The sequence below is a fragment of the Pseudophryne corroboree genome, chromosome 3, assembly GCF_028390025.1.
Source record: "Pseudophryne corroboree isolate aPseCor3 chromosome 3, aPseCor3.hap2, whole genome shotgun sequence".
NCBI lineage: Eukaryota > Metazoa > Chordata > Amphibia > Anura > Myobatrachidae > Pseudophryne > Pseudophryne corroboree.
In genome coordinates, this window is record NC_086446.1 from 746,486,802 (window position 1) to 746,500,778 (window position 13,977).

The window sequence follows — 13,977 nt, forward strand, 5'->3', positions numbered from 1 at the left end:
CACTGTGGGGGCATATCTGGCAGTGTGAGGGCTGTATCTGGCAGTGTGAGGGCATAATTGGCACTGTGGGGGCATATCTGGCAGTGTGAGGGCTGTGTATGGCACTGTGGGGGCATATCTGGCACTGTGGGGGCATATCTGGCACTATGAGGGCATATCTGGCACTGTGGGGGCATATCTGGCAGTGTGAGGGCATATCTGACACTGTGGGGGCATATCTGGCAGTGTGAGGGCATATCTGGCACTGTGGGGGCATATCTGGCAGTATGAGGGCTGTGTATGGCTAGAGCTGCATTTCCCACCTTAGGCTTATACTCGAGTCAATAAGTTTTCCCAGGTTTTTGTGGTAAAATTAGGTGCCTCGGCTTATATTTGGGTCGACTTATACTCGAGTATATACGGTATGTAACTTACACTGTGAACATGTACACTAAAATGTGTATGTAGTTGTGACATGGTGTACAGTATACTATATATTATGGCATGTAGTCAAAAGGTCGGGGTCTGGGTTGGATCAGGAGAGACAGACTATATGAACTCGCTAATGTTAAAAGGCTTGAGTTTACCAATGCCCGCAGACACTATCTACTATATAAAAGAGAAAATGTGTCCTTCTGTCTTTCTATACAAATCCACAGTTTACAAGCGAAGATCGTGAAATTTTACATATTAAAACATGGCGGAAGGAAATAAAACAATTAGAAATCCCTAGCACCCCTAGGGGGGGAGACAGCAGCACAGAGTATATCAGGAGACAGCATAACTACGGAATTGCTGGAGCAATGTACAAAAAAATTGGTACACATATGCCTTACAATCTTGAAACAAATACTGTGGGGGTAAGAGACCCCTAGCACCCCTAGGGGTGAGGCAGCAGCACTGAGTATTTCAGCAGACAGCATAACTTTGGAATGCCTGCAGCAATTTACAACAAACTGGGTACACATCTGACTTACACTCTGGAAACAAACACTGTGGGGGGTCGACACCTCTAGCACCCCTAGGTATAGAACAGCAGCACAGAGTATTTCAGCAGACAGCATAACTATGGAAGGCCTGGAGCAATTTACACCAAACTTGGTACACATCTGACTTACAATCTGGGAACAAACACTGTGGGAGTAACACACCACTAGCACCCCTAGGGGTGGGACAGCAGCACAGACTATATCAGGACATGTATGATATGTATACTTGCCTACCCTCCCGGAAGCTGCTGGAGGGTCCCGATTTTTTGGCTTGTTCCCCGCAGCCCTGAAAGGGTAAGTGATTCTCCCACATCCGGCACAATCCTGCCCGCTTCCTAGTGAAGCGGCAGGATAAGGATAAAATAATACACTCTAAGCTGTCTGAGGGGGTGGGGCTAATCACTGCATTTAGTCCCGCCCCCTACCCGCAGCCCATCCAATTGCTGTAATTTCCTCCTCTTGGGGGTGGGGCCTAATGATATCTCAGTTTGTGATGACAGGGCTGTATGTGACAGGGCCAGTGACATGATGTGAAGAGGGGAATGGAGTTAGCACAAACCCACACACTGAGAGTTATATAGTGGAAGCAGCACTGCACCCCAGCAGCACAGAGTATATCAGGAGATACATAATGTGCTGTAAAAAAATCGATATTTTCACTGGGGCTCTGACATGATGTGAGGAGGGGAATGGAGGCAGCAGGAAGCCACAGACTGAGAGTTGTATAGTGGGAAGAGCAGGGTCCCTTGGGGGGACCAAATAGGGGTCCGGCCACTACACAAAGTGCGTCAGGGAAGCAAGATATGCCTATATTCTAGATCTCCAACCAATGTAAATTAACAAACAACTATCATTCTACTTTACCATCCACATCCCGTAGTGAAGCACGGGTATTCAGCTATCTACAATGTTATAAGGCGTCTATTCAATTATTGTGCTTGACATTAACTATACACTTTAAGCTAGCTTATCAACTAAAAATAACGACACGGACACAACTGCGTTGGATTAAATGGTCATTGAATTTATTAATTGGAATGACCTCACTCGTAGTGGGTGGCCAGGAAAACGCTACCACTAACCAGCTCTAGTCACGATCTTACAAAATGGCGGCGACTAAACGCCCCAACTGTCATGGGTGCGACTGAAACGCCCCATCTATATATATCAGCATAACCTGTGCTGCGAAGGTCTCACCACCCCTTCCTATAGCAGAGTGAGGACGCTCCCCAAGGAAGCGCCCCTCGCCCCCCCACAAGGGCCGGACACACTCGCCGTCCTTCAAAAGGGGTAAGTGCCCCACAACACCACTTATGCTACAAGTGACCGCTGGCCAGTAGCGCCTTCCCGCCCACTAAGTCTGAAAGAAAGATAATAGTAAGCCAAATTGAAAAGGGCGAAATTAGTGAGCCAATAGGGCGGGTGGGTGGGCTTCCAGACGACAAGAGGAAGCACTCTGGAAGTTTCTACCTTACATGTACTAAACACCTCCCCCACACTCACCGATAGGCTGGCCCTACCCAATTATCACTCACTCAAAACTCTGATCTGCCTAGCAACAATTGACCTTCTTTAACCAATCACAAAATTACCAGCCTCTTATATAGATATCGTGCCCAGTCAGGCACTCTCCTTATCTTTATACTGTGTGTTTAATATGTACATTTATTTTTGTAAACAGACATTCTTAAAATCCCGGGCATCGCCGGGTACTCCAGCTAGTTTATATATAAAACATTTGCCTTCTACCTCCAGCCCAGCTGTGTCCTAAACATTTGTCAGGAATCGACTCACCACGGTGACATCTGTCCGCCGCTGCGGACTCCGTCCTGGGTCCCTGCGTTCATCTGTCATCCGCGTCTCTGCCATCAGACGCCATCCTGGGCCTGGGAGCGCTCCTGTGATAGCGGGCGTGTAGCACGCCGCGTTCCCGCTAGGCCGCGGCATGGGCGCCGCCATGACAGCCTCCAGCAGTCAGCATACGGCGGCCAATCCGGTGCTTGGCCGCACCCACTTTTCTTCACTCCACCAATGACTGTGTAACAAGGGGTATATATGAAGCTGCAGGATCAGTCTGCAGGCATCCTGAACTTTGTGTCACTCCTGCGACTCATGTGTAAGGATCTGGTTCCTGTTTCCTCCGTGTACCTGGATACCTACCTGCTGTTCCGTGTTCCTGGCTATCTACTTAAGACTCTGTACTCCTGGTTACTTCTCACAGCTCCGTGGAACTACAAGCCCCAGCAATACCTGCTTTCATCTACAGGCTTCACACTCACCACCATCTCTGTGTGCTTCTGCCTAGCAGTAGAGACTGACTCCAGGTGTGTTCCATCTCCCCACCTGTGATGCAGCTTGCATGCTGCCAGTGCCTCATCACCTGCACTGTGGATATAGTCAGACTCCTGCCTCTGCTACCAGGTTTGCCATACAACACCATCTCTGCTGGTTCCATGTTTTAATCTGCTCTGGTTCCCATACCAGAATATTCTCTGCCAAGTTATCACTCATCTGTTATCATCACTACCGGTTATCATTTCATCAGTCACCATTCATTCTGTTACCATAGACTTTCAGCTGCCACGCTGTACAATTGACATTTGCATTTCCTACTGTTATTTTCTGCTGCCGTTTTGTGAACCATCTGTTTAATAAATATCATTGCGCTCATGCGCAGAAACATAATCCAGCCTCCTCGTTTTCTCCCATCCACCTCCACTGACCCACTAGCGCCCCCTCCGGGGACACAGACAAAACCAAGTCTGACAGTAAGTTCAGGATCGATGGACTCGGATGGTGGACGGAGTGTGGGGTCAGAGGCCTTGCAAAATCTGGTCTCCCGTCTGGATGGTCAAGAGGCTGCGCAGCAGCAGATGTTCTAGTTCCTGCAAGGGATGTCCTCCCGGATAGATACACTACAGCAATCCCTGCCTAGTGTACACACTTCTACAGTTCCTGTTACTCCAGCACCTGCCAGTACTGTGAGTTCCTCTATGCCGGCTGCATCAGCTCCAGTGTCACGTCTGCACCTGCCCGTGCCAAGCAAGTATGATGGCAGCCCAAAGTTATGTCGCGGGTTTCTCAACCAATGTGAAATCCAGTTTGAATTGTTGTCACATAATTTCCCCACGTCAAGATCCAAGGTTGCCTACATCATCTCTCTACTTTCTGGATCTGCTTTGAGTTGGGTGTCTCCTCTGTGGGAACGTGCCGACCCTCTGATTAACAACTATGCAGAATTCGTGTCAACCTTCAGACGGATCTTTGACGAGCCTGGTCGTGCAACATCAGCTTCTGCCGACCTAATCCAACTTCGTCAAGGTACCCGTAGTATGGGACAATATGTCATCCAGTTCCAGACGTTGGCCGCAGAGATTCAGTGGAACAATCAAGCCCTGGTAGCAGCTTTCTGGCATGGACTCTCTGATCGGATCAAGGACGAACTGGCAACCCGCGATCTTCCTGTACAATTGTCCGATTTAATTTCCTTGTGCATCAAGTTGGACTCTCGCATCCGCGAACGCAACAATGAACGTGCTCGGAGTGAGCCACGCAGATCAGGGATGATACCTTCCGTACAGTTCCAGTCTCCACCTTCTGATGAGCCTATGCAAATAAATAGGTCCCGCCTAACTCCTGAGGAGCGGTCAAGAAGACTTTGTGAGAGACTATGTCTTTATTGTGCGGCTGCAGGTCACCAGATTAGTTCCTGCACAGTGCGTTCGGGAAACGCCAGATCCTGACTTGTAAAGGAGGAGTCAAGTTGGGATCTTCTAGACAAGTTCCTTCTAATCAAGACCTTATCCTTCCTGTGACTTTAGAGACTTCAGCTGGGCTTCAGTCTGCATCAGCATTAGTGGACTGTGGAGCCGCAGGAAATTTCATCACCCAAGCTGCGGTAAATAAATTTTGCTTGCCTGTATGTGAACTTTCTTACCCAGTCTACATTACCGCCGTGGATGGTAGCCGAATCTCCAAGGGGAATATTTCTCACCAAACTGCACCAGTGGTTTTGGGAGTTGGGTTCCTACACTCAGAATTAATAAAGTTCTTAGTCATTCCTCAAGCCACCCAGGAGATCGTTTTGGGCATGCCCTGGCTCCAGCTACACAATCCACAGTTTGACTGGTCAACGTTACAACTTACTTCATGGGGTTCACATTGCCATCAGTCCTGTTTAGCCCAAGTTTGTCCAATTAAGTCTACTGAAGTAAAAACCCAGTCAAGTCTTCCTGCGGCTTATCAAGATTTCTCTGATGTCTTCAGTGAAAAAGCCGCGGATGTCCTGCCGCCCCATAGAGAATGGGATTGTCCCATCGATCTCCTTCCTGGCAAGAAGCCACCTAGGGGGCGTACCTACCCGTTATCTGTTCCCGAAACTGAAGCGATGAGCGACTACATCAGGGAGAGTTTACAGAAGGGATTCATTCGTCCTTCATCATCACCCGCTGGTGCAGGCTTCTTCTTTGTTAAAAAGAAGGATGGAGGACTGCGTCCATGCATTGACTACCGGGGTCTCAATGACATTACCATTAAAAATAGTTATCCATTACCACTCATTACCGAATTATTTGACAGAGTTAAAGGAGCCCGCATCTTCACCAAGCTAGATCTCCGCGGTGCCTACAACCTCATCAGAATCCGGAGTGGTGACGAATGGAAGACAGCTTTTAACACTCGAGATGGTCATTACGAGTACCTGGTAATGCCATTCGGGTTGAGTAATGCCCCAGCAGTGTTCCAACACTTTGTGAACGAAATCTTCCGTGACGTTCTGTATAAATACCTCGTTGTTTATCTGGATGATATCCTCATCTTCTCCCAAGATCTTCCCTCTCATCGTCTACAAGTCCGTGAAGTCCTCCGACGTCTTCGTGAGAACCGGCTCTACGGTAAACTATCCAAGTGTACCTTTGAAGTTTCCTCTATACCCTTCCTGGGATATATAATTTCCGGATCGGATCTCCAGATGGACCCGACAAAGTTGGAAGCCATTGCCAATTGGTCCATTCCAAATTCTCTCAAGTCTATTCAGCGGTTCCTGGGATTTGCCAACTACTATAGGAAATTTATTCGGGGATTCTCCACTCTCATCGCTCCTATTACCAACTTAACTCGGAAAGGGGCAGACCATTCCAACTGGTCAGAAGAGGCTTTAGCGGCCTTCCAGAAAATCAAGCTGGCCTTTATGTCTGCTCCAGTTCTGTCCCAGCCAGATGTAAACAGACCGTTCGAGTTGGAGGTGGATGCCTCTACAGTTGGAGTTGGAGCTGTTCTCTCCCAGAAGGGAACTGATGGGAAAATCCACCCCTGTGGATTTTATTCTCGTAAATTCCTCCCTGCAGAAGCTAACTATTCCGTTGGAGATCAAGAACTACTGGCGATTAAGCTGGCCCTCGAGGAATGGAGGTATCTCCTGGAAGGGGCCAAACATCCGTTCAACATCTACACGGATCATAAAAATCTGCTATATTTAAAGGCAGCTCAGTGCCTTAATCCTCGCCAGTCCAGGTGGGCTATGTTTTTCTCACGTTTTAACTTTAAGCTTCATTTCCGCCCAGGTTCGCAGAATGTTAAAGCTGACGCCTTATCCCGATCTATGGAATCCGAAGAGGAAACGCCTGACTCAGTTCCACATTCCATCCTGAGTCCAGTGGTATTTGCTGCATCTCAAGTCTCCCCAGCTCCTCCTCCTGGTAAGACTTTTGTTTCCCCAGAACTCCGTCCCAAGTTGCTGTCTTGGGCCCATCAATCCAAGTTCACTGGTCATCCCGGTGTTCTGAAAACCTTCAAGTTCCTCTCTGAGACATACTGGTGGCCAAAGATGAAAGCTGACATCAAGGATTTCGTGGCATCCTGTCCTAAGTGTGTGCAGCACAAAACTCCTCGTCAGTCTCCAGCAGGTCAGTTACAACCATTGTCTGTTCCTAGTCGCCCTTGGTCACACCTGTCCATGGACTTTATCTCCGACCTTCCTCCTTCTCAAGGATACAATACCATCTGGGTTGTAGTGGACAGATTTACCAAGATGGCCCATTTTGTTCCTCTCCAGGGTCTCCCTTCTGCCCCAAAACTCGCCCAAATCTTCCTACGGGAGATTTTCCGCTTACATGGTCTACCCTCAGAAATAATATCCGACCGAGGTGTACAGTTTGTAGCGAGGTTTTGGAGGGCTCTCTGTTCTGCCATGCAGGTTAAACTGAAGTTCTCGTCATCTTACCACCCTCAGACGAATGGGCAGACAGAGAGGGTAAATCAAGAACTAGAGACATTTTTAAGGTTGTATGTTTCATCTTCTCAGGATGACTGGTTTGATCTGCTCCCATGGGCCGAGTTTGCCCACAACTTCCGCTACCACACTGCTACTGAGACAACTCCATTCTTTGCAGTGTATGGGCAACATCCTCGTGTTCCAGATTTCCAAGAACTCCCTCACATGGATGTTCCTGCTGCCACTACTGCCCTGAGTCAGTTTTCTTCAATCTGGAGGAAGATTCACACTTCTCTCAAAAAGGCCTCCAGCCGGTATAAATACTTTGCTGATCGCAAAAGACGTGCAGTTCCTAGCCTGAAACCTGGGGACAAGGTTTGGCTGTCTACCCGGAACCTCCGTCTTAGGGTCCCGTCCATGAAATTTGCACCACGTTTCATTGGTCCCTTTCCTGTCGAAAGAGTCATCAACCCTGTGGCCTACAAGCTGAAGTTACCACCATTTCTGCGAATACCTAATGCTTTTCATGTTTCTCTCCTCAGACCTTTAGTCCTGAATCGTTTCCAAAGAGCTCTTCCAGTTGGTCCCAAAGTTCGAACTCAGCGGGGCGTGGAGTTCGAGATTGGCAAGATTCTGGATTCCCGTTGCCGGTATGGACGTCTTCAATACCTTGTCGATTGGTCCGGTTATGGCCCAGAGGAGAGAAGTTGGGTAAATTCGTTGGATGTCCATGCTCCAAGGTTGGTCCGTGTCTTCCATAACACTCATCCTTCCAAGCCACGTGGGTGTTCGGTGCCCACCCTTAAAGGGGGGGGGGGTACTGTCAGGAATCGACTCACCACGGTGACATCTGTCCGCCGCTGCGGACTCCGTCCTGGGTCCCTGCGTTCATCTGTCATCCGCGTCTCTGCCATCAGACGCCATCCTGGGCCTGGGAGCGCTCCTGTGATAGCGGGCGTGTAGCACGCCGCGTTCCCGCTAGGCCGCGGCATGGGCGCCGCCATGACAGCCTCCAGCAGTCAGCATACGGCGGCCAATCCGGTGCTTGGCCGCACCCACTTTTCTTCACTCCACCAATGACTGTGTAACAAGGGGTATATATGAAGCTGCAGGATCAGTCTGCAGGCATCCTGAACTTTGTGTCACTCCTGCGACTCATGTGTAAGGATCTGGTTCCTGTTTCCTCCGTGTACCTGGATACCTACCTGCTGTTCCGTGTTCCTGGCTATCTACTTAAGACTCTGTACTCCTGGTTACTTCTCACAGCTCCGTGGAACTACAAGCCCCAGCAATACCTGCTTTCATCTACAGGCTTCACACTCACCACCATCTCTGTGTGCTTCTGCCTAGCAGTAGAGACTGACTCCAGGTGTGTTCCATCTCCCCACCTGTGATGCAGCTTGCATGCTGCCAGTGCCTCATCACCTGCACTGTGGATATAGTCAGACTCCTGCCTCTGCTACCAGGTTTGCCATACAACACCATCTCTGCTGGTTCCATGTTTTAATCTGCTCTGGTTCCCATACCAGAATATTCTCTGCCAAGTTATCACTCATCTGTTATCATCACTACCGGTTATCATTTCATCAGTCACCATTCATTCTGTTACCATAGACTTTCAGCTGCCACGCTGTACAATTGACATTTGCATTTCCTACTGTTATTTTCTGCTGCCGTTTTGTGAACCATCTGTTTAATAAATATCATTGCGCTCATGCGCAGAAACATAATCCAGCCTCCTCGTTTTCTCCCATCCACCTCCACTGACCCACTAGCGCCCCCTCCGGGGACACAGACAAAACCAAGTCTGACAACATTACTGTATATTGCTGTTGCCAAAAAGAAAATTTTAAGGGAAAGTAAATCTGGAGGATGAGTAAGCCTAAGAAAATGAAACCTCAAGGCAGACCCTGAGAGTTTACACAATATGGGAGCAGGGTAGGGTTACATTTAATGTTGTGATGGTGGTCATAGTGACACAGCCAAGGAAAGTTAGGGGAGGGAATTTTTTACAGGCATATAAAAATGGGGAGTACCCATTTTTATATGCCTGTAAAATTCCAACCCGTCCTGCCCTGGATTGCTTGGAGTTTGCACGGACGGCTTGTGTTATGTTGTCCTGTTCATTCTATGGACCAAATTTATCAAAGCCTTGGAGAGTGATAAATAGCACAGTGATAAATTACCAGCCAACCAGCTCCTGAGATTTTTCAAACACAGCCTTTAACATGGAAATTAGGAGCTGATTGGCTGATACTTATCACCATACTATTTATCACTCTACAAGGCTTGATAAATGGGGGCCTATGTTTAGGATTGTAGAGTATACTTCTTTAGATTGCATTGCCGAAAATTTATACGTATAGTCATATCACCCACATGGGGATCGCAGGTACCACCCACAAGGGAAAGGGGGGGGGGGGTTCTAATTATACTGAAAAGAGAGAAGGCACCATATTGCTGAGTATGCTCCATAGAGGTCAGTGATATAACCCCCCCCCCTTCACTAAATTTTTTTATTGTGATTGGTTGGTTGAATCATATCATAGGCCTCTATGTGCTCATCCTTTAGTCTGTCACCAGAATTTGGTTGTACTTACAGTTTCATATTACATTTATGCAATTTTAGTTCTAAACCTGCTTTCATAAACAAGTTTCATTTTGTCATATCCATGTCTCCTTGTCTTTGTTGTTGGCATTAAGACATACTTTACTTGCCGACTATGGGGTATATTCAGTTAGGGTCGAAAGCTGCCGTCTGTTGCAAAGACGTCAGTTTTCGACTTTTTAAGGTCGAATCGTGATTCGACCTATTAAGTCCCAGCAGTTTTTATTCGACAAGTCGGGGAACTCGACTTGTCGAATAGTACTTGAATCGGCGGTATAGCTGCTGATTCACATACTTTTGAGTGAAACAGGGCCAAATTTGACAGGATTTGGTCCCGTTTCCGACCATCTCAGTCCGACATTAAAAAATGTCGGACTGAGATGTGGGACCCAGAGGAGGAGAGGTGGGGGAGCCGCGGGGAGACGGCGGAGAGCCGCGGGCAGACAGGGGAGAGCAGCGCTACAGCCGCGCCGCTCACGGCAGCGTCCACCCGGCTCTAGCAAGTGAGGTCACACTTGCTGGAGCCGGGTGGACACTGCCGTGAGGTCTAGCGGCTGTGAGATATCCTCCTGCAGCGCTACTGTAGCGCTGATCTCCTCCGTCTGCCCACGGCTGTCCCCGCTGGTCTCCTCCCTCTCTGGTCCCTCATCTCAATTCGACTTTTTTAAAGTCGAATTGAGATGAGATTGAATAGGGGTTGTCGGATCCATTCCGATAAATGCATGTCGGAATGGATCCGACCCTAATTGAATATACCCCTATATAGGGCATATGTTTTAAAGCTTGAAGACAGATGAAGTAGAAAGAGATAAAGTATCAACCAATCAGCTCCTGTAATTTTTCAAACACAAACTGTAAAGTGAGTTAGGAGCTGATTGGTCGGTACTTTATCTCTCTCCAAGCTCTGATACATATGCACCTTTACGTTTCTTAGAGATGCAGGTGGACCACTCTGGAGCGGGCTCTCACGCCATTAAGCCTGCACCCATGATGCAAAAATGCCACCATTTGTGGGTCTGTGGTGAGGGGATGGGCTTAAAATTTTTCGATTTCTGTAATTTTTGAAATGTGGTCAAACACTGCAATACTTTCAACACTAATGCTTGCATTGCTTGATTACATTCAAGGTGAAATCCCCCATAGAAGTTTCTCCTTTTTCAACACTTTTTTTTGCTCCTTAACATGAAGCTGATGATAATTTTTTCATTGCAGCTTATTTACATGGCTAATTTAAAACAAAGTTTCCTGAGCCAGTCAGTCATGAAGCTTCTTGGTGGTCACATGACTGCATAGGAAGTGGAGCAGTTGCCCATAGCAACCTATCATCTGTCATTTTATAGACTGTGCTAGATAAAAATGAAAGCTAGAAGCTGATTGGGCAACTTCTCCACTCTAGTCTCTCTCCAAGGTTTGATACATCTCCTCTTAGATAATTAAAGGCAGCTTGAGTCAAACAGCTAAGGAAAAAAAATGACAACTACTGTATGTGTGATAGACATAATTACAGTGAGTTACAGTATGTAAATGAAACAACTAATTTGTGTGAGGAGATTGCACCTTTAGGATGTGTTCCAGTGTTATAACATTAAACAATTCCTCTATTCACTTGGGTGAAGCACGTTGTCAAACTGATATCCACATTTAGGGCATCAACGTGTTGATTCCATTTACTGTACAGCAGAATCAACACTGACACCTGGAGGAGAAGCCATCTATAAAAGCACATGTAATACAAAATGCAACATTCACAATAATTGCAAAGTTTATTTAAATTTTATTTGACATAACAGCATTTTAATATTAACTTAGAATCAGTGGCGTAACAACTGTGGGTGCAGGGCACATGGTTGCTACGGGGCCCGCACTACCTCCGGGGCCCGTCTTCCCCCCTGCACTCAATCACCCATCATACTGTGACCCCCCTTCCCAATGCACACTCTCCTCTCCCCACAACTCTGAGTCGCAGCTGCCTGTCACCTCCTCCCGACCTCTCCCTCTCTATCACGCTGCAGAGTCCATCCCAGCTGGTATGGACTGTCAGTGTTTGTAACCAGAGTCAGAGAGTCCCATACAAGCCAGGTGAACTCTGTGGGTCTGGCGCTTGGAGGCATTGAACAGTCAGAACCCGGGGGGTTGAGATAGGTGGTGGCATTACAAGGATGGGGCCAGGCCAGGGCAGTATTAGAAAGTTTGGACTGGGGTGGGTGGGGGTGGAGTCGATGACTTGCTGTGGGGCCCGGCAGCTTATAGCTATGCCTCTGCTTAGACTCAAACTTGTCTGTTCTCCTGTGATGTTTGGGAGACGCCAAAGTTTTGTGGAATTCTTCAGCACTCCATGGAGTGCAAATCAACCTCATGGGTGCCAACTCCTACTCCAGTGATGGGCGGTCCAAGCGCCTCATGACACAATTCATGGCAAATCATGACATGTGCAGTTGGGTTAGCCATGATGATGCGATTCATGGGACCACGCCTCCAACCTGGACCTTTGGTGGAGGGGACCATTAAAAAAGTTGTCAAGTATGGTTATAGTATAAATAAGTATTCATGAAAAGAAAACGCCTCCATTTGTCATGTATAAAAGTATTTTTCAACATTATGCTAATGTTGTAATAGAGCAAAAAATAGTGGTGTGTATAGCCTTCTCTCTCTCTCTCTCTCTCTCTCTCTCTCTCACACATAACACACATCTCCTCAGACTTCTGCTATTTCCCATAATTATCATATACCACCTCATGATGACAACACAGACATAGGCGTAGGTATCATAGGTGCAGGGAGTGCAGGTGGTAGGGGGCCCTGGCCACGTCCAGGGCCCAGCCCTCCACTCTCCCTGCACCTGGATAATATGCCTATTTGCTAGCCACACACTAAAGACCTGTGCCCCATGGCTTCTCCTCTATCAGCACTGTGCTGCTGCTTCAGGCACATCTGCTGTCAGTGTTACGGATGGCTCTGACTCCCCGTTTTCACTGATGCTGGGAGGAGCCATGGCATTGCTTAGTCTGGCTCCTCCCAGCATCAGTGAGGATGGAGAAAACACGGAGCCAGCCGGCCGGGACATTGACAGCAGATGTGCCTGCAGCAGCACACTGCTGATAGAGGAGAAGCCGCGGGGTACAGGAGGTGAGTGCCCGCCCGCACAGGGCCTGGTAGTGGCGGTGGGGCGGCTTTGCGGTGAGCTGATGCAGCAGGGATGTGAGCAGGAAGGGGAAGGGGGTGAGAAAAATTTGCTACGGGGCCCGATATGTCTTAGCTACGTCCCTGAACACAGACATGGGCATAACTGTAGTGGGTGCAAGGGGGGCTATGGGGCCCAGAGGCTTGTGGGTGGGAGGGCCTGGACTCAGGTTATAAAGTTGTATAACAATTTCCCAGATTTGCCTGCTAAGCAATTGGGTCTGATCCACTGCTCAGCATGAATTGTGTGACATTACATTTTCAGTGAGAGCAGTGTGTGGTGGATGATACAGTGGTAAGGGGGCACTGCAGTGTGGCACAGTATGAAATTGAGGCACTACAGTCTGGCACTGTATAAACAGGGGGCGCTGTAATGTGGCATAATACGAACAGAGGACACTGTATGTTATAATGGGAATTGGGGATACTGTGTGGCATAATGTGTACTGGGAGCCCTACAATGTGACATCATGTAAACTAGGGGATTATTACGATGGGTCATAAATATAAAATATTGCTATGGGGCCCCCAAAAGTTCTGGTTACGCTTTTGAACATAGACACCCAATAACAAGTGTCGGGAAAAAATGGCACACAGGGAGGAACAGGCCACATACAGCCAGAGAAAACTTTGTGGAGGAAAAAACATGAGGATGCCCCAAAAAGTAAAAAAAGTACAGATGGAACCATGCTCATTGAGTGTGGCTGCATCGCTGGCGGGGGCCTAGGTGCACCTGCGACTTGGCCCACCACTGAGCGTACATAGACGCTCCCATTCAAAGTTAATGGGGTGCGTGCGCGTCTACGATGCATGTGCATCCCATTTGTTCCCGGCGGTGCGCCTGGGGGTGCGCCCGGCGGGGTGCAGCTAGTAGCAGACGGAGCCACGATTAGCGTAGCTCCATCTGTAGTTTAATGGACCCAGAGTATGTATGAAGATGACCCCCAACTTTCCATTCACCTAACAACTTGTCATCAATTTTTCTCATATTTCGCAAATGATTATCTTCC

General features: G+C 48.1%; 2 protein-coding genes across 5 annotated transcripts in view; one reads left to right on the forward strand and one right to left on the reverse strand.

The window, feature by feature from the left end:
- Window positions 1-13,977, reverse strand: part of GOLGA7B (golgin A7 family member B) — a 688,836-nt gene that overhangs the window by 500,514 nt on the left and 174,345 nt on the right. The gene's annotated exons all lie outside the window — the stretch shown is intronic.
- SFRP5 (secreted frizzled related protein 5) overlaps window positions 1-13,977 on the forward strand; it is a 251,907-nt gene that overhangs the window by 91,426 nt on the left and 146,504 nt on the right. The gene's annotated exons all lie outside the window — the stretch shown is intronic.